Source organism: Orcinus orca, chromosome 7, assembly GCF_937001465.1.
Source record: "Orcinus orca chromosome 7, mOrcOrc1.1, whole genome shotgun sequence".
Taxonomy (NCBI): domain Eukaryota; kingdom Metazoa; phylum Chordata; class Mammalia; order Artiodactyla; family Delphinidae; genus Orcinus; species Orcinus orca.
Window position 1 is genome coordinate 66,986,006 of NC_064565.1, and position 20,848 is coordinate 67,006,853.

The window sequence follows — 20,848 nt, forward strand, 5'->3', positions numbered from 1 at the left end:
CCCCCCCAAAAAATAACAAAACCCCCCCAAAAAACCCCAAACAAACAGGAAGTTGCCCTTAGTCTGGACACTGGAGAGTAAGAGAATCTAAAAGGGGTGATTTTAATCAGGGTAGAGGCAGGGTTTTGGGGGACAGGGAGGATTTGGAACCAAATTCTTGACTTCAACTTTTATTTCTAATGAGCCTTGTATTATTTTAGCAACTATCCTTTTAATAATTTATTAGCTGTCTTTACATATCTGGTGTAACCTGTCTGTAGGAGATTTAAAACACTCCTCTCCAGGGTAACATGCATTTTTCTCTAGCCTATAAGCTCTACATACTGCAGATAAGTAATCGCTGCTGCAGGTGGCTCTCCAGGAGACAGGCTCTGATATGCCCTTTCTAAACAAAATACAACAGGCATATTGAGATAAAATTCACTTACTTGAAGTGTACAATTCAATGATTTTCAGCATGTTCAGAGTTGTGCAACCAGGACCACAGGCAATAAAAGAAACTCCATACCCACTGGCAGACACCCCCAATTCTTCCCAACACCTCCAGCTCTTGGTAACCACTAGTCTTTCTGTCTCTACAGATACGTCTATTCTGGACATTTCATTTAAATGAAATCATACAATACGAGTTTTTTTGTGACTGTTTTCTTTTACTTGGCATGTTTTTAAGGCGCCTCCGTGTTGTAGCATGTATCAGAATTTCATTTCTTTTTAAAGCTGAATAATATTCCATTGTAGATGTACAATTTTTGGCTTATTTATTCATCAGTTGATTGGCATTTGGGTTGTTTCCACTTTTTGGCCATTATGAATAATGCTGCTATGAACATTCGTTTCTAAGTTTTTGTGTGGCAACAGGTTTTTAGTTCTCTTGCATATATACCTAAGAGTGGAATTGGGGATTGTTGGGTCATATGGTAGTCATATGGTTTAACCTTTTGAGAACTTCCAAACTGTTTTCCAAAATGGCTAAACCATTTTACATTACCACCAGCAGGGTATGAAGGTTCCAATTTCTCCTGACATGCCTACCTAGGACCACAAATAATTATATGCCTAAAATCCCCTGCTGGCTTCAAGGAGAAATGAACAGTATGGGAAAATGCTCTGACTATTAAAATTTCCACCAGTCTTCTTTCACGGTGTCCCAGAAGAGTTAAAATTTCTATTTCAATGGTATATTTTTTGGTAATGAATTTCCTTAATAAACTCTGCATAATATTTCAAATCATTCCAGAACATTACTCGCAGTAGTGTTTAATGGACTGTCATACCTCATTTACTTTGATCCTAAAAACTGAAAAAAGAGAAGGGCATCTGAAGCATTTATCTGTAATGGCAAGTCTTTAGGTCAGCCTGTCCATTAGGGAATATAGAGTAGGACTCAGCCAAAGAGAATCAGCCAAAAGTATAGGTCAAACAGAATTTTTTTGTGTCTTTTTCTGATGCCAAAGTAAATACTCTGATCTCAGCCTGGCATTCACATAACCACCGTGCATTTAATTACACATTCTCCTTCTAACATTGCTAACTTCAGAGCTTGCAGGTCCAAGATGATATATTTTATCAATATGTCAAATGTTACAGAGGCATTTACTAAAATATTTATCTTAAAAGCTTTGCTTCAAAATCTTAGCTAAGGGACTTCCCTGGTGGCGCAGTGGTTAAGAACCTGCCTGCCACTGCAGGGGACACGGGTTTCATCCCTGGTCCGGGAAGATCCCACATGCTGTGCAGCAGCTAAGCCCATGCGCCACAACTACTGAGCCTGCATTCTAGAGCCCATGAGCCACAACTACTGAGCCTGCGTGCCACAGCTCCTAAAGCCCGTGTACCTAGAGCCCGTGCTCCGCAACAAGAGAAGCCACCGCAATGAGAAGCCTGCTCACCACAACAGAGAGTAGCCCCCACTCACTGCAACTAGAGAAAGTCTGTGTGCAGCAACGAACACCCAATGCAGCCAAAAAAAGAAAAAAAAAATCTTAGCTAAATTGAAAAACAGGTATTTCTTATATTAGACCAATGGCCTTTTACTATTTACAATTATTATAATTGTCAAAAGTCTAAAGTCTAAAAGCATACAGTATACTTAAAGCTGCCTGTTAAAAAAGAAACAAAAGGCCTAAAACGGGGTCACTTGTGCTAGTACCTAACCTAATTGCAGTTAGAACCTAGGAATGTAATCCTACTCAGGAATGTTATCCTAACCAGTTAATGTGGAATCTTCTGGTCAGCACCAATGAGGCAACTGGTCATCCATCCCCTAAAGGAAGAGGAAGTAATCTGCCACACAGACTCCTTCTGTCCCGCATAGATAGGTTACCTAAGCCTGAAATAATCCTTTTTGTTTATGACTTTCTTGTCTTGCCTTTAAGAATCTTCCCTTTCTGTAGCCCTGCTCACTGGAGGGGATGCTGCTTGATTCATGAATCGTTCAATAAAACCGATCAGATCTTTAAATTTTACTCAGTTGAATTTTGTCTTTTAACATTTCTGATGAACAAATATATAATTATTTTGCCATTGTAGGTCTCCCAAAGGGAAGCAAAATTCTTTCTCTAAGCCCACAATGGTGGCTCTGATAACATTGTAACACATGGCCCTGGAGAGCCTGCAAGAGTCACTTTGTACTAACAAACTCAAATCAAACAGAATGCAACATGGAGCTTGTCAAACAGATTGCTCCATCGACAAAGGTCAGAATGTACAATGATCCCCCTTACCCAATCAAATCTCTAGGCTAATAAAGACAGGGCTCGAAAACTACTTAGCTGCCACCCTTCATTAGCAGCTGTTTACCATCTCATTAGCATTTTAATGACAGACAATTTGCCATGTAAAACACAGATTGTTTTAAAGTACTGGTAGATCCTCTGAATAAATATAAATTATGGGGGGAGACCTTCAAGATGGCGGAAGAGTAAGACCTGGAGATCACCTTCCTTCCCACAAATACAACAGAAATACATCTACATGTGGAACAACTCCTACAGAACACCTACTGAACACTGGCAGAAGACTTCAGACCTCCCAAAAGGCAAGAAACTCCAAACGTACCTGGGCAGGGCAAAAGAAAAAAGAAAAAACAGAGACAAAAGAATAAGGACGGAACCTGCACCAGTGGGAGGGAGCCGTGAAGGAGGAAAGGTTTCCACACACTAGGAAGCCCCTTCACTGGTGCAGATGGTGGGTGGGGGTGGGAAGCTTTGGAGCCGCGGAGGAGAGCGCAGCAACAGGGGTGCAGAGGGCAAAGCGGAGAGATTCCCGCACAGAGGATCGGAGCCGACCAGCACTCACCAGCCTGAGAAGTGTGTCTGCTCGCCCGCCGGGGCGGGTTGGGGCTGGGAGCTGAGGCTTGGGCTTCGGAGGTCAGATCCCAGGAAGAGGACAGGCGTTGGCTGTGTGAACACAGCCTGAAGGGGGCTATTGCGCCACAGCTAGCCGGGAGGGAGTTTGGGGAAAAGTCTGAACTGCTGAAGAGGCAAGAGATCATTGTTTCAGGGTGCGTGAGGAGAGGGGATTCAGAGCACCGCCTAAACGAGCTCCAGAGGCGGGCATGAGCTGCAGCTATCAGCGCAGACCCCAAAGACGGGCGTGGGACGCTAAGGCTGCTGCTGCCGCCACCAAGAAGCCTGTGTGCGAGCACAGGCCACTCTCTACACCTCCCCTCCTGGAAGCCTGTGCAGCCTGCCACTGTCAGGGTCCCGGGATTCAGGGACAATTTCCCCGGGAGAACGCACGGCGCACCTCAGGCTGGTGCAACGTCATGCTGGCCTCTGCCGCCGCAGGCTCGCCCCACATCCGTACCCCTCCCTTCCCCCGGCCTGAGTGAGCCGGAGCCCCTGAAGCAGCAGCTCCTTTAACCCAGTCCTGTCTGGGCAGGAACAGACGCCCTCAGGTGACCTACACGCAGAGATGGGTCCAAATCCAAAGCTGAACCCCAGGAGCTGTGTGAACAAAGAAGAGAAAGGGAAAGTTCTCCCAGCAGCCTCAGGAGCAGCGGATTAAATCTCCACAATCAACTTGATGTACCCTGCATCTGTGGAATGCCTAAACAGACAATGAATCATCCCAAATTGAGGAGGTGGAATTTGGGAGCAGCAAAATATTTCTTTTTTCCCTTTTTCTCTTTTTGTCAGTGTGTATGTGTATGCTTCTGTGTGTGATTTTGTCTGTATAGCTTTGCTTTTACCATTTGTCCTAGGGTTCTGTCTGTCCTTTTTTTTTTTTTTTAAATAGTTTTTAGTGCTTGTTATCATTGGTGGATTTGTTTTTTGGTTTGGTTGCTCTCTTCTTTCTACTTTTTTCATCTTTTTAATTACTTTTTAATTTTTAATAATTATTTTTTATTTTAATAACTTTATTTTATTTATTTATTTAGTTTTTCTTGCCTACTTGCTTTTTTTCTCCCTTTTCTTCTGAGCCGTGTGGCTGACAGGGTCTTGGTGCTCCCGCCAGGTGTCAGGCCTGTGCCTCTGAGGTGGGAGAGCCAAGTTCAGGACATTGGTTCACCAGAGACCTCCCAGCTCCATGTAATATCAAACAGCAAAAGGTCTCCCAGAGATCTCCATCTCAACGCTAAGACCCAGCTCCACTCAACGACCAGCAAGCCACAGTGCTGGACACCCTATGCCAAACAACTAGCAAGATAGGAACGCAACCCCACCCATTAGCAGAGAGGCTGCCTAAAATCATAATAAGGTCACAGACACCCCAAAACACACCACCAGACGTGGACCTGCCCACCAGAAAGACAAGATCCAGCCTCACCCACCAGAACACAGGCACCAGTCCCCTCCACCAGGAAGCCTACACAACCCACTGAACCAACCTCACCCACTGGGGGCAGACACCAAAAACAATGGAAACTACGAACCTGCAGCCTGTGAAGAGGAGACCCCAAACACAGTAAGTTAAGCAAAATGAGAAGACAGAAACACACAGTAGATGAAGGAGCAAGGTAAAAACCCACCATACAAAACAAATGAAGAGGAAATAGGCAGTCTACCTGAAAAAGAATTCAGAGTAATGATAGTCAAGATGATCTAAAATCTTGGAAATAGAATGGAGAAAATACAAGAAACGTTTAACAAGGACCTAGAGAATGGAAGAGCAAACAAACAATGATGAACAACACAATAAATGAAATTAAAAACTCTCTAGAAGGAATCAATAGCAGAATAACTGAGGCAGAAGGACAGATAAGTGACCTGGAAGATAAAATAGTGGAAATAACTACTGCAGAGCAGAATAAAGAAAAAAGAATGAAAAGAATTGGGGACAGTCTCAGAGACCTCTGGGACAATATTAAACGCACCAACATTCAAATTATGAGGGGTCCCAGAAGAAGAAAAGAAAAAGAAAGGGACTGAGAAAATGTTTGAAGAGTTATAGTTGAAAACTTCCTTAATATGGGAAAGGAAATAGTTAATCAAGTCTAGGAAGCACAGAGAGTCCCACACAGGATAAATCCAAGGAGAAACATGCCAAGACACATATTAACCAAACTATCAAAAATTAAATACAAAGAAAAAATATTAAAAGCAGCAAGGGAAAAACAACAAAGAACATAGAAGGGAATCCCCATAAGGTTAACAGCTGATCTTTCAGCAGAAACTCTGCAAGCCAGAAGGGAGTGGCAGGACATACTGAGAGTGATGAAAGAGAAAAACCTACAACCAAGATTACTCCACCCAGCAAGGATCTCATTCAGATTCGACAGAGAAATTAAAACCCTTACAGACAAGCAAAAGCTAAGAGAATTCAGCACCACCAAACCAGCTCTACAACAAATGCTAAAGGAACTTCTCTTCCTTCTCTTTAGCAGGCAGGAAACACAAGAGAAGGAAAAGACCTACAATAACAAACACAAAACAATTAAGAAAATGGTCATACAAACATACATATTGATAATTGCCTTAAATGTAAATGGATTAAATGCTCCAACCGAAAGACATAGACTGGGTGAATGGATACAAAAACAAAACCCATATATATGTTGTCTACAAGAGACCCACTTCAGACCTAGGGACACATACAGACTGAAAGTGAGGGGATGGAAAAAGATATTCCATGCAAATGGAAATCAAAAGAAAGCTGGAGTAGCAATTCTCGTACCAGACAAAATAGACTTTAAAATAAAGACTATTAGAAGAGACAAAGAAAGACACTACATAATGATCAAGGGATCAATCCAAGAAGAAGATATAACAATTGTAAATATTTATGCACCCAACATAGGAGCACCTCAAAACATAAGGCAAATGCTAACAGCCATAAAAGGGGAAATCGACAGTAACACAATCATAGTAGGGGACTTTAACACCCCACTTTCACCAATGGACAGATCATCCAAAAGGAAAATAAGGAAACACAAGCTTTAAATGATACATTAAACAAGATGGACTTAATTGATATTTATAGGATATTCCATCCAAAAACAACAGAATACACTTTCTTCTCAAGTGCTCATGGAACATTCTGCAGGATAGATCATATCTTGGGTCACAAATCAAGCCTTGGTCAATTTAAGAAAATTGAAATCTTATCAAGTACCTTTTCTGACCACAATGCTATGACACTAGATATCAATTACAGGAAAAAAATCTGTGAAAAATACAAACACATGGAAGCTAAACAATACACTATTTAATAACCAAGAGATCACTGGAGAAATCAAAGAGGAAATCAAAAATATGTAGAAACAAATGACAATGAAAACACGACGACCCAAAACCTATGGAGGTTCCTTAAAAGACTAAAAATAGAACTACCATACGACCCAGCAATCCCACTACTGGGCATATACCCTGAGAAAACCATAATTCAAAAAGAGTCATGTACCAAAATGTTCATTGCAGCTCTATTTACAATAGCCATGACATGGAAACAACCTAAGTGTCCACTCACTGATGAATGGATAAGGAAGATGTGGCACATCTATACAATGGAATATTACTCAGCCATCAAAAGAAACGAAATTGAGTTTTTTGTAATGAGGTGGATGGACCTAGAGTCTGTCATACAGATGAAGTAAGTCAGAAAGAGAAAAACAAATACCGTACACTAACACATATATATGGGGAAAAAAAGGTTATGAAGAACCTAAGAGCAGGACAAGAATAAAGACACAGACGTAGAGAATGGACTTGAGGACATGGGGAGTGGGAAGGGTAAGCTGGGATGAAGTGAGAGAGTGGCATGGACTTATATATACTACCAAATGTAAAACAGACAGGTAGTGGGAAGCAGCTGCAAAGCACAGGGAGATCAGCTAGGTGCTTTGTGACCACCTAGAGGGGTGGGATAGGGAGGGTGGGAGGGAGACGCAAGAGGGAGGAGATATGGGGATCTATGTATACATATAGCTGATTCACTTTGTTATACAGCAGAAACTAACACACCATTGTAAAGCAATTATACTCTAGTAAAGATGTTAAAATATATATATATATAAACTATGCTTTCATCAATTCCCTCACCTCAACCTTGCTGTTTTCACTTTTAATACCTGCTTTTTAATACCACTTCACCAAAACTGATTGCTTCAAAGGACGTTTTTGCAAGTGGAAAATGAGTGGGAATAAACTGCACTTTTTCCACAGGTTAGTTTGGGCTTTGATCCCTCTGTCACCTTTTCCAGATTTTGTTGCTGCTGTTGCTGCTGGGGAATATTTCTCCTCACCTCGGGATGCCCAAAATTCAGTGGGAGATACAAGCAGAAATTGGGCCAAAATGCGTTGCACCCTGAAAGAAAATGCTTAATCTCTCTAAAACTCAAGGACTCACTGAGGAAAAGAAGATTGAAAATATAATGAGTAGGTATTTCAACACAAAGGGTGGTAAAATGTTCCCATGACATTGCTGTTCTCGTGGAAAAGAGCCAACCCTCTGTCGTTTGTACCAAGGATTTGGCAATATTATGTAAAATACTTCCTATATGTATTTCTGTTTCAAAGCATAGGATATACTCTTGTATGTGTCATAATAAATTGAGTCATAATAGTTCTCCACCTTATTTGAAAATAAGGCTTTTTACATCAGTTAATGTATATATATTTATGAAACTGCCTGTACTAAAATTAAACACACATGTACAAACATGCATACCCCAAAGATCTAACAGTCACCACTCTCATTATGGAAATTCCACACATCCGTATATTCTCCCATAAGCATGCAATTAACCTTCTCCCATAAATTTCATTTTGATGGTAAAATCCAAGTTGTATTCATCTACAGCTATGAAACCAACAATATGTGAAGGGCAACTCACCACTATGGTCATAAAGAAAACTATTATTTCAGCCAACTGCCTCTGTAACATAATAGGTGCCTTACTATGTCAGTGGATTATGTCATAATCCAGCACAATAAAACCTCCATTGAGGACCAGGTGACACTTGAAATGATTGCCGTAGTCTTGACCCTAAGGAATAGACCTTTGAAGGTCTACTTAGGTTATAACTTTGAGGCTTTCTTTAGGTACCAAAACACAAACAAACAAAACATCTCATTCTTAGAAAGGAGAGTATGCCAAAGTCACAGAAAATCTGCATGGAGAAGCATTTTCAGAATGAGATCGAATGTGCATACAGTCTACAATATATCCTGCGGCAGGAGTTTCTTCCAATGCCGTTATTATGTATGTTTGCTTTAGTGAGTACTGAAATAAAAAACTTCATATACTATAAAAATCTATTAGGCAGAGACAATGTCGATTATAGAACTCCCAAAGATTTCTTTAAAGAAATTAAAATGAGTGGCATTTCAGATTTTCCACTAAATTCAGATTTCTCTTTTTATTGCTTTTCCAGCTTTGTTGCGCCTTATACGGAGTAACTTTCCCTCTTACCAGACAGTCACCAACCAGCATCTCCTCCACCCCTTCCCTCACTATTTCCATTTTTATCCGTCTGCCGTGTGAGAAAAACAAGAAGCGAAGTGTGGGAGAAAGGTGAATAGTTTATGTGACTGATAAAGGGTTGTGCTTCTGAAAAGGCCACACAACATAATAACAGAGATAACATTTTTATAGTGCATGTACCAGGCACTACCCTAAGCACATTACATATGCATACACACATATAAGTATATAACATTTCCATATATACTCATTTATATATATAAAATTATATATTTATATCATTTTTATCATATATCATTTATATGTTAATATTATATATTAAGTATATAATCATTTCTGTATATTGAATGAGTATATGTACAAGTACATATACAAATATACTTATAATAACCCAATGAACAAGGTACTATTACTAGCCCCATTTTATAGATGACAAACTGAGGCACCAAGAGATTAAGCCCAATTTCATACAGTTTGTACGAGGAGGAGTCAGGATTCAAACCCAGGCAACCTGACTACTTAATTCTTCTTTTTACTACTATGCCATGGTAACCAAATTGAATATCTGAAAATACCTCAGTTACATACACACATTCTCTAGCTGTAGATAGAAACATTTTACCATCAAACTAAGAGATTTAAACTGTTGGATCTCCTTTGCAACTGGGAATTCGTTAAAACTTTCATTTGAGCTTAATGTAGTATTGATGCTGAGATAACTAAAATGTATAAGATTTTTTTAATGCTCTATAAGAATATATTTATCTAAAAATAACCTTCCCTAAATAATAGTATTATTTAATTCAGTAAACACTTATGGGGGACCAACTGTTCAAGGCACAGTGCTGACAGTTACAGGGAGTATAAACTGAGTCAGACAGAATTTATTTTACTTACTAAGAGAAGATAAGAAAATAAAAACTACCATTTAGTGAGATTCTACTCTATGCCAGGTACTGTGCTAAGTGATGTGTGTCCCTTATTTTATTAAATTATAACACAATTCTATGAGGTTTGTATTATTATTCCCATTTTACAGTTGAGAAAGGTAAGGCTTGGAGAGATTAAGATCACAATATATGGTAGGGTCTGGGTCCAAACTCCTGTTTGTTTGACTCTAAAGCCCATGCAATCATTCCAAAAAGTAAGCTATTTATAAAGTTGTTACGTGAAAAAGATTCTATCATCAAATACATATAGAAAATGTTGGTTTCACGGAAGTTTGATGGTTTTTTTCTGCAAAACCTCTTGGAGCTTTTAATTTAGTAATGGGTACTGTGAATGTCTAGTCAGATATAATTTCTACCCTCAATTTGAGAATGAATCAATCCTTTTTATTTTCATAGAGGTCTGGGATAACCATGATACTATGGCATGTCCTTCAAGCTGCTGTCTTATACACATTAAAAGCACCAATTCAGGAGAAAGCAGATGACTTTCAGGTCCACCACTTTCTTGTTGTATGACCTTAGACAAGTGATTTTACTTCTATATACCTCTATTTTCTTTTCTATAAATTGGGGAAATACGAGGACCTGCATTATAGGACTGGTAGGAGAACTAACTGAGATTTTTCTATACAAAGTACTTAGCCCTGTGCCTGGCACCTAGCAAGTGTTCATTAAGTTTCCGTTACTGTAGTTATGAACTATTCCTACCCCTGTGACACTATGCCATATCCCTGGAGAGCATAAATAGTTAAATCCATTAATACTTATAAAAGGCAGGATATGTCAGTCGTCATATATTATCAACAAAATTTTAAGGAAGTTCAAGACAGAAAGAAATTAGATCTGGTTAGGAGCTGGGTTCATAAATATTTCCATAGGTGAACTATCTCTTAAGACAAGCCTGAGGAATGGTTAGTATTTTGAGAGGTGGGTATGGGAGAATGGTGAAGGGAACTGCATAAGCAAAAAGCATAGAAATATGGAATGTATTAAAATTTAAAACTTGTTCAGGCACTCAGGAGTTCTTAGTGTTTCTGGATCAGAAGGTAAACAGTAAAGAGAAAAGCAGAACATCTTTGTGACCTTGGAGTAAGCAAAGGTTTCTTAAATAGGAAACAAAAAGTGCTAATCATAAATGAAACAAATGACAAATATACTCTATTAAGAATACGAATGTAAGGATAAGACGTGATCAAGGGAATGAAAAGGCCATCCAGAGAGTATGAGATGATATTCACAATATATGTATTTTGACAAAGGACTTGAATCTAGAATAAAGAACTCCTACAGATCAGTAAGACAAAGACAACGCAGTAGGAAAATTGGGCAAAAGACTTGAATGGACACTTCACAAAAGTAGATATTAAAATGGCCTGTAAACATATGAAAAAGCACCTAACTTCATTAGTCATTAGGGATATGCATTAACCTATGAGATATTGCTACATACCCACAAGGATGGTTACAATGAAGAAAGACAGAGATTACCAAGTGCTGACAAGGATATGGAGCAACCAGAGTTCTTATCTGAAGGTAAATTGTTATAACTATGTTGAAAAACGATTTAGCAATGTCTACTAAAACTGAATATACACTTACTCTATGACTCAGCAATTCTACTTCCAAGTATATAGCTAACAGAAATGATCTGTATAAGAAAGTTCACAGCAATACTATATATAATAGCCCTAAATTGAAAACTGGCCAATTAACTAATCAACAAAGAAAGAACAATTCTGGTATCTTCACACAACCTGACATTCACACAATATGGAATACAGCAATAAGATAAAATGGTATATGGTGACGTGAAACAACGAATAAACCTTGTAATGTCGAGAAAAATAACTAAAATAAAGGAACATACATCAACATGCTGTATGATACCATTTATTTAAAGCACACAATCAGGCAAAACTAATCTATGCCGTTAGTTAGGATTATGGCGATTTTTGTAGGAAGGGTAGGATGAGGTTAGGGTGCAGTGACTGGAAGGGAGCATGAAAGGGACTTCTAGGATATTGGAAATGTTCTTTTATTAGATCTTAGTGCTAGTTTCACAGGTGTGTATGTGTGTATACATTCATTCAACTGTACATTTATGTGCACTTTTCTGTATGTTACATTTCAATAGAAAATTTAAAAAAGTGATATATTCAATGTTATTAACTTTAGTAAACTACTTTGACACATAGAGGCAAAATTCCTCAACAAGAAGAACATCTTGAAATACTCTCAAGTTTGCGTAATTTTAAGATAAGTATGTTTTCTTAAGTTCTTTTTTCTACTGCCAGCTTGATTTTGCTCAAAATGATTTGTGAGAAAATAAAATTCCCTTTAATGCTGATATTTCCTTGCTGCACTTCATAAGTGGCTAGAGGAGACTGACAGAGAATCCAGGGATGCCAAAGAGAAAAAAGTATATCTAGAACTCTGAGTCTGTGAAGTCTTAACAATTGGCAGCTTTGTGCCTGAATCTCCCTTGGGGCAGTTCAGGGTTCCCTCCAAAATGCTCCAACAGCAGCAGCATTCTGGCAGAATGTTGACTTTAAAAATAACTTCTTCTGAGTACCACCCTGAAGTTTATAAGCAATAATGAAGTGCTGCATCAAAAACAGCAGTGAAGCCACATCATGATTTAAGCCACAATGTCCTTTGGGTTAGTGGTAATATGCCAGCTTTTACACAAATTGATGAATCTTTCACTAAGATGCAATGAATGACTTTTTGGATGTATAGCAATAGAATACATAGAACCCAGTGGTGGTTCATTTATATCTGAATATTTATATCTGAATATTTATATCTGAATATTTTGTCCATGCACTGTTTCTTATATTTAACTTTTGAAAAAATGGGTAAGATTTATTTACTATAGAGTACAAAATACAGTTTGATTAAACATGTGACATACTTCCTTAGCTGCAATCCTTTTTTAAAGCAGCATTGAAAAATCTGAGAATTTCAGAATTTAAGTAAAGCAGATAATTGGTTCACGAAAATGTCTTAAGAACCAACTGTCTTCTTTAAGCTGAATTTAAATGTTTCTCTCTGTTACAGTTTTCTTCACTTGTAACCCAATATTATTAAGCATGCTCGTGAAAAGAAGGAAAGTCAAAGAAGAGAAAATAGAGTTCTGACAAATGCTTTGTCAAGTTTTTTGAAATAGTTTTTAATACACCTAACTTATCAAAAGGGAATGTCATGTGCTTAAGTTCCTAAATTACTAAGTCTTTAGAGAAGCCAAAATTATCTCCAGACAGGGCTTTACTAAAATTGTCTGAGGTCGAGACTGGATTGGGAGGTCAGGAGCCTGACGGAATTTTCTGGCAAAAAGACGTAGGGAGATGGTCTTGAGCTACATTTGCCCAGTGACTTCTGTCTATGGCGTCAAGATGCTTTCTTGAAATCTGACGCCTCTTTTGGTTTCAGAGGAACTCTTTGCTCTCCCTTTACAGCATGCTAGGGACATAATGGCAGTATGACTTATTTTAGAAACCTTCCTAAAACTACAGATTTTCCTAGGAAAGAGAACTATGTTTCTCAAACTGCTGAATATTTCTAGAGGAACTATAGTTCATAAAATTTTAGCAGTAAACATAATTTAGGAATCCACCCTTCATCTTATATGAGAAAAATGGGATTAGGAGAACTTAATCTAGCATGGTACCTGACTGATGGTAGGAATCAAATTTAGAGCTCATTGCCTAGAGACACTATTTCAAATACTTGTCTGTACAATCAAAGATGTACAAGAATCATATATTGAAGTCTTTATCTTCTTTAAAAATTTAAGTAGATTAGTATTTAGTCTGTTTTCTTTTTGTATATAGACTGAAATTTAGAAGTACTCATTTTTAAATGAGATTTTAATTTTAATGGTTTTATTAATATGAATACTGGAAGAAATTAAATGAAAGAGAAAATCTAATGTGGCCAAGAGCCAACATTCTTTCCCTTTTAAAAAGCAGCAGCAGATTGATTACAACACCTAATTTTAAATAATTATTTTAGTATTCCCAATGGGGAAAAAAAGAGAGAAGCAAAATTCATTCAAACTATGCTTTTAACCATACTGTTTGGATCAATATAACTAATTCAAATAGCTTCACAGGAGGAGGTACACACATTTCTGTTGGTGGCTTTTATACTAAAGTTCTATCAGAAGTGTAACAAAAATGCTATCTGAAAAGACACATTTTTCCAAGCAATGGCAACTGACCTTCTACTGGAACAGATGAAAGAAGCAGGGCCTTACGGGGACAGCTCACAGGAAGGGGCTGCATACAACAACTCGGGAGGTCAGCACACCCAGCTGCTGCTATAAATTCTAGCTCCGGGACACCAAATGTTTTGCCCCCTAGTTTCAGAGAATTTCAGTTTTGCGTTCAGTGTCTAGGCTGTTTACATTTAAGAACCAAAGATGGGGAAAGAAAAGAAGAATACTGGTTTACTTAACGGTCCTTTTAAAAAGATATTTTTCTCCCAGAAACTCCCCCAATTTAAAGAAACAAAGTTAATATTTGCTCTGCCAGTGTTCTCTACTCCCACCTTGGTAGAGAAAAGAGGTTTCCTTAGCTTAAATATTAACCAGACATTTCAAAGCTATTCAAAAGCTGTTGCCCATGTTAAAAAAAAATTAAAAAAAAAAAAAGCAATAGGCTCCTAGAAAACACAAAATGGGAATAAAGAGAAGAGTAAAAACTGTGTTAAAATCCTCTACCCTTTTTGCATGCATATCTCATGACCACCATAATTATAGTGCACCATAGAGAATTCAGAAAAAATCCTAGTGGAGTATTATAATGATTACATAGTGACTGCCATAGACAAGACCACTCTTGGTCCTCTATCAGCCAAGAAGCCATTTTTATCCAGGAGCAGTAGAGATGGCTCCCACCTGGCAGCCAGGGCTGCTGTGCAAGCAGCATGAAAGCCACCATTCCATCCCTGTGGAAACCTGGTATGGGGTGACAAATCTGGCCATGCGAGGGATAGGGTGAGCAGAAATTGTGGGTAATGGGGAGACAGTGGGGTTAGAATGGGGAAAAGGATGAGGCGGATTTGGAGAGGAAAGGAAGAGTGGTGTAAGTTTGGCTGAATTTTGCCAAGTGGACTAGAATTGGCACCAATGCCTTATTTGGAATTTCCTAACATCTCACTCCTAAAATGATTTTCTTCTTTTTCATCTTCAATTGTTTGGCAGAAATCTGTATGGAATGAAGTAGACCAGAGCAAAAACTGTATCAGTAGGAACAACCTAATTAAGCAGGGCATCTAAGTCCTTCAAACAAAGGAGCTGGGCAACTGGGAGACACCCTTATCCTGAGACACACGGAGAGTCTTGTGACCCAGGGATGCTTGCACTACGAAGGGTCTTTAGTGGGTATTAAACAGAATGGCCAATCCCTGGCCTGGTTTCTTGGAACTCTGCCACTGTCCTGACATCCTAGAAATGGATGCTACTTGCTTCAGTCATGCAGGCAGCTTCTGGGGCACTAGTGATATGCAAAACAGCATCAGATAAGGCCCTCTGGTGAATGCCCAAGGATTTTCTGCATTGGAAGTGATTCATCATAAATGATTGTGCCTGTCCCTGTGTATCATGTTTATTCTTGCACCTTTATAATGTTTTTATTCTTTGGAATTTCTTTTTGGCTTCCCAAATGACTCCTTCTCATTCCCCCTGTGAACACCAAAAGTCAAAGACATAATGATTTTTTAATAAGGAGCCGCATGGAAAGCAGAGAATTTAATCACAGCACTCATCATTTTCCTTTTCAATGATTTGCTTTCTAAGGCAACAAAGGAATGGAAAAATTTTCTTTTAGAAGAACATTTGTTTTCACTCTTGGCCTCTTCTGAACTTCAAACAGCCTTTTACGCTCCCTTTGTTTTAAAGGAAACAAATGGAAAGCAAACATTCATAAAAGTGGACTTGGTGCTCAACACATTTAATATGACAAAGTGTGTTGAAATTTCAGTTAAAGAAAATGCAAAAAGAATCCAAAGTTCTCAAATTGCACAATCTCTATTTTCAAACTCTGATTGACTTGTGTCTCTTTTCTCTAACACCCACTTCCTCTCTCTCTCTCTCTCTTATCCCGCTCTGTGTCCCTAGTCTCCCGCATCCCACCTGTTTCTCTTTTCTGCCTCTCTCATCTCTCTTAGCTCTCTGATGTCTCTGGCATTTTCTGTCTCTGTCTCTGTATGTGTATGTGCCTGTCTCTCTCATCTCTTCGTCTCTGTCTCTCACCACTAAATACTGCTGGGGAACTAGAAAGCACTCTTAAAATTTGTCATTTGCCTTTTTTGCAGCTATATTGTATTAATTTCATTTTCAATATTTGCTTCTATAAATCAGAAGATCAATAGCAAGACTTTGCTAATATCAGGGTGAGTTTGTCCCCATAACAAGATAAAACAATTAAATTAAGGCCGTATCTCCAGTTATGTCTCAAGCCGTCAGGTCAGTTGCAACAACTGAGCACTGTTTCACATGTGCTTACATGATAGTGCCTGCCACCCGCATGACAGAATGGGGCAAGTTAAGAACTTAAATCCACCATAGAATTTAATGGTATCTTTTTACAGAAATTCATCATCAGTGTCCTGGGTTATACAAATTCTATAACTTTTCATCGAGGAGCACAGGGTGATTTTACGTATATTAAGTAGACTTCAAAACTGTTACATGGCTTACGATCATCCCACGTTTTGCTGATGAAAAAACGATGCTCAGGGATAAATAATTCCATGACAAAGCATATAGACAAAAATGAAGCCAATTATGGACCCAGGGCTAGAAAAAAATTTCTTCCAAAATCAGGTACTAGCCTAATAAGGATAACGATACTGAGCAACAGCGTCTGCTAAGAGGTCCCACAATACAGGGTCTCTAGGACCTTGGAAAAATTAATGCACACTGGCCTTAATTTACTCATTTTCTGCAAGAGTCTACTGAACCCTGAGTGTTTACACCCCTAATCCACAAATGAGGTAGAATAAAAGAAGCTGATACTTTTTCAGTATTTTCCAAACCACCTGAAATCTCACTGGGGACAATGAGATAAAAACATCTTCCTACTGCCAAGGGTTTCTAAGTTTCTAACAGTAATATTTATTCACGTTTAAAAATGGCAAAATTGAAAGAAAAAGGATTTTTTTAGGTGGGGAGAACTGAAGTAACAATATTAAAATAAAAATAATTTCACAAATATCTATTGTATACATACAAAATACATCTATCCTCATGACAGACAATACTCCCTCTTGAGGAGCTAAACTTACCTGGTTTCCAGAGAGATTTCTATGCCCAAAGGTCTAAATAAACATGAAGCCATTGAGTTTTGATTTGAACTAGATGGAACATTAAAAGCTTGAAATGTGCCTATCATAAAAATCATGTGACAAGAGTATAAATCACCCATGTCACTCAATTTTATTACAGGCTACCAGCCACTGTTCTGTCAGTCTGAATGTGAATTCTTGAGCATGTACAATCATCCGCTTAAATATACTTCCTGAAGAGAATAGAAAAGAGAGAGCGTTCTAACGTACTTGGATTAAACCTAAATCTTATTTTTACCTAGTAAAAATGTGAGACAAATATCAAAAGAAAAAGGAACTGTAGTTCATAAAGACAAAGGAAATGTGGGAAGTCTGTCACATCTTTATTATACTTAGCAAAGTGACCCAGTACTACAATTTAAATAAAAACAAGTTAGAAAAACCAAGATGACCTTGGGCAGGGGAGTCACGAAATTAGCAAAATTCTATTTGCTCTAACTCAGGTACTTTTTCCCTTTTCTAAAATTGACTTTAACTGTTTTACATTTTTGTCATATACTTCATGAAAGAGTCCCCTGAGGTGTAAAAGCTGATCGGCTAGCAATGCTTACCTTGGTTTTTAAGATTACAATCCACGGTTCACTTCTGCATTCGAACACTGTACGAGGCAGTACATTGAGAGATAAATAATTCCATCATTTCAACCTGGTGCTCCTGTGAAATGTGGTGCTAGGAAACAGCCGACAGGCAGTGCGTCTGAACAAATCATACGTTCTGTAATTGCCGCTTAGCTCTAATTACTACTGAGGATAGCGTTTGCAACTTGATTCCAGGGAGAGGGCAGACTACCTTCTGACGACACTGAACCAAATATATCCTAAAAGACTGACAAGTTACTTTCTTTCATGTAATTTTTCTGAGTATCTCCCAGCTACTCAGTAACTACCACTTTGCCACGGTAAAAGTAGAATCAAATAATCTGACACCCACCTCTACTTTCCAATGAAGCAATTTAATTCTCGCAGAATATGTACTTATTATAACAGTTTGGAATTTTTAGTATCACTCAGACTTAAGGGGATTGTTTTTTTCTTTTCTAGGTGGGCAACTAAATCTTTATTTTGAAATTGGTTTTTATTTAAAAAAGGAATATGTTCTCAAAATGTGAACTTTATTTATATTCTGCTAGTCCCAAGTAATTTATTTGCATACCATTAGACCTAGAGAATTTCTTTTCTGGGGAGTTTTAGGTTTTAAATAAAGATTCACAACATGTAATTCAAAAAGACTGAAGCAGATAATTAGATGTTGATAACATTAATAGGGATGTTTATGCATTTCAACTCAAAAATCTAATTTCAGTTATATGGGAGAATTACCATGGTGAAATTAGCAGTTATGTAGGCTTGGAATTAAAATAATACACTTATTCCTATACCTAACTAATTTCACTCTCCATCTAGTGGCCTCTGACCATATGATCAGAATAAGGCTTCTGATATATCCAGGTTACACAGTGTGGCTATGACCAAATGGTTGTTTTGCTTCTTCTAAGCTGATTGTCACTGATACTGTTGCATTAGCTTTGGGGACATTTGACTGAATGAAACTTAAAATGACTGATGTTTGCAAATGTCGAGAAGGATTTTGCACTTTGGTTGTGCAACTTTTAGCATATTTGTCAACCATGGCCAACACCTCAGTGATGATGTACAGAACAAATTACACCCACCCAAATTCAGAGATTTGGTATATCTACTTAAGTCAGATTTGTGCAGTAACTATCAGGGATAGGTAAACCTAAGGGAATAATTAGATGTGGCAATCAAAATGGTAATTATAAAACCAGCTCTTAGAAATGGCACATATCTCTAGGCCTCAGTTGTTATGAATAATAACAACATAGGACTCTAAATGGAACACAGTATGGGAGCTCTATACTTATTTTCCCCCAAATAATAATTGTGCACTTCTTGCTCATGTAATACTTAGTTCTTCATGATTAAAATAAACTTATAGACACTGCCGTGGTTTTCACTTTATTTTTTTATTTTATTTTTAAAAATCTATACCTACAATAGACCTCTCCAAAGAAAACTCTTTGCTCAGTAGGGATTATGTTGATGCTTCCTTTGAGGTATTTTTCTTTCACAGAGCTAGGCAAAATATTCCATTCTTTTCTGCTTGCACTTAAATCATGCCTGATTCCTGGAGTATTTTTCTAGAACATTTCCAGGTCTGGCACACTAGTTCATCGTAAAGCTCCCAAATCCTTGATCTGTGCCTCTCATAGGTCCTTAGTTTAGTTCAGTAGTACACAAAGTGTGGCCCCCAGACCAGCAGCATCTGCGTCACCCAAGAACTTGTTAGCAAAGCAAATTCCCAGACTCCATCCCAGACCTACAGAATCACAAACTCTGGGGGTGGGACCCAGCAATCTGTGTTTTAACCAGCCCTCCAGGTGATCTGAAGCACTCTGATGTTTGAGAACCACTGGTCCATGTATGTATGTACTAAGAGCAATAGGAGAAAGGGATAAGGAGCATTTAAGCCTCTATGGGAAAAACTATGGGAGAGACAAAGGCTTATTAGCAGAGGGGTGGCATTTGAGTGGTGACCTAAAGGACTGGAAGAGTCTGGATGAATCTGAAGGAGGCACCAGGCATTCCTCACCCGGCTAACCTATCACATGTGCCCTTGAGTTAATGCAGCCCCACCAATTCCAAGGTCCATCAGTCACCATCTTTAGTCATTCCATTCTTAAGGAAAACAAAGAAGACTTTCCTCAGTCCTATTAGCCTCTTAGTCTACCAATTACTCTCTTTTCCCTTAACTTTTAATTCCTTTTAGAGCAGCCTACACTTCCTTTTTCACTTTTTTTTTCTTTTTTACTATCCCTTCACTTCACAAATCCTATGATTTGGCTTCTGATTTTTCCAGCCTAATAAAAGTATGACTTTGAAGTCCTTTATCAGTCTTCCTTGACCCCTGTACCAGGTAAAATATGATCCCATATCTGAAACACCTCTTTTCTAAGCTCAACTTTTGTTATTTCCAACCACCTGCTGGACCCTTCACACCTGTATCCCACTGGCACCTCAACTTCAACTTGTACAAAGTTAAACTAGTCATTCCAGCCCCCTGCTACCTCCCCAAGAGATGTTCCTCCTTTGGTGGTCTTTATTTCACTGCCTGGCACCATGAGTCTTCCAGGCACCACAGACTCTAAAACCTGAAGCTGTATTTGACTTTTCCTTCTTCCCTGATCCTGAATCAAGCTAGTTATCTTTATGACCTCTCTCACCTCCTTCCCCTTTTTATACCCATTACCCATTACCTCCATTTAGGTTCTCATTAGCTGTTCGCTAGCATAATCCTTTAACCATTTTATTCCCACCATAGTCAACTGAATTCTTAAGAAGGATAGCTCAAATCAATCATTTTTCTATTTAAATGTCTTCCATGGCTCCCCTCAGTGAGTTATGGGTTCTGAAATCCAATACACCTGTTCAAATCCCTACTCTGCTACTTACCAGCTGGGCAACATTAAAGGAATTAATTGACTTGCTAAGCCCCAGTTTTCTCAGCTGACAAGTAGGAATAAAACAGTACTCATATCTCATGAGGAGACCAGAAGGAACTAATCCGTGTAAATTCTTAAAGTGCAAAGAACATAGAAGGACTTAGTGAATAATAAGCATTATTATTATCATCACCAAAGCCTTTCACGGAATACAATTCC

At 38.4% G+C, this 20,848-nt stretch overlaps 1 protein-coding gene across 7 annotated transcripts in view; it reads right to left on the reverse strand.

Annotated features, from left to right (window-relative positions):
- ZNF385B (zinc finger protein 385B) overlaps nt 1–20,848 on the reverse strand; it is a 312,338-nt gene that overhangs the window by 84,871 nt on the left and 206,619 nt on the right. The window contains exon 1 of one of the 7 annotated variants that reach the window (XM_033423666.2): nt 17,718–17,898. The exons of the other annotated variants lie outside the window; for them this stretch is intronic. The gene's annotated coding sequence lies outside the window, so the exon portion shown is untranslated. Of the gene's footprint in view, nt 1–17,717; nt 17,899–20,848 lie in introns of those variants that run through there. 7 annotated transcript variants of the gene reach the window in all.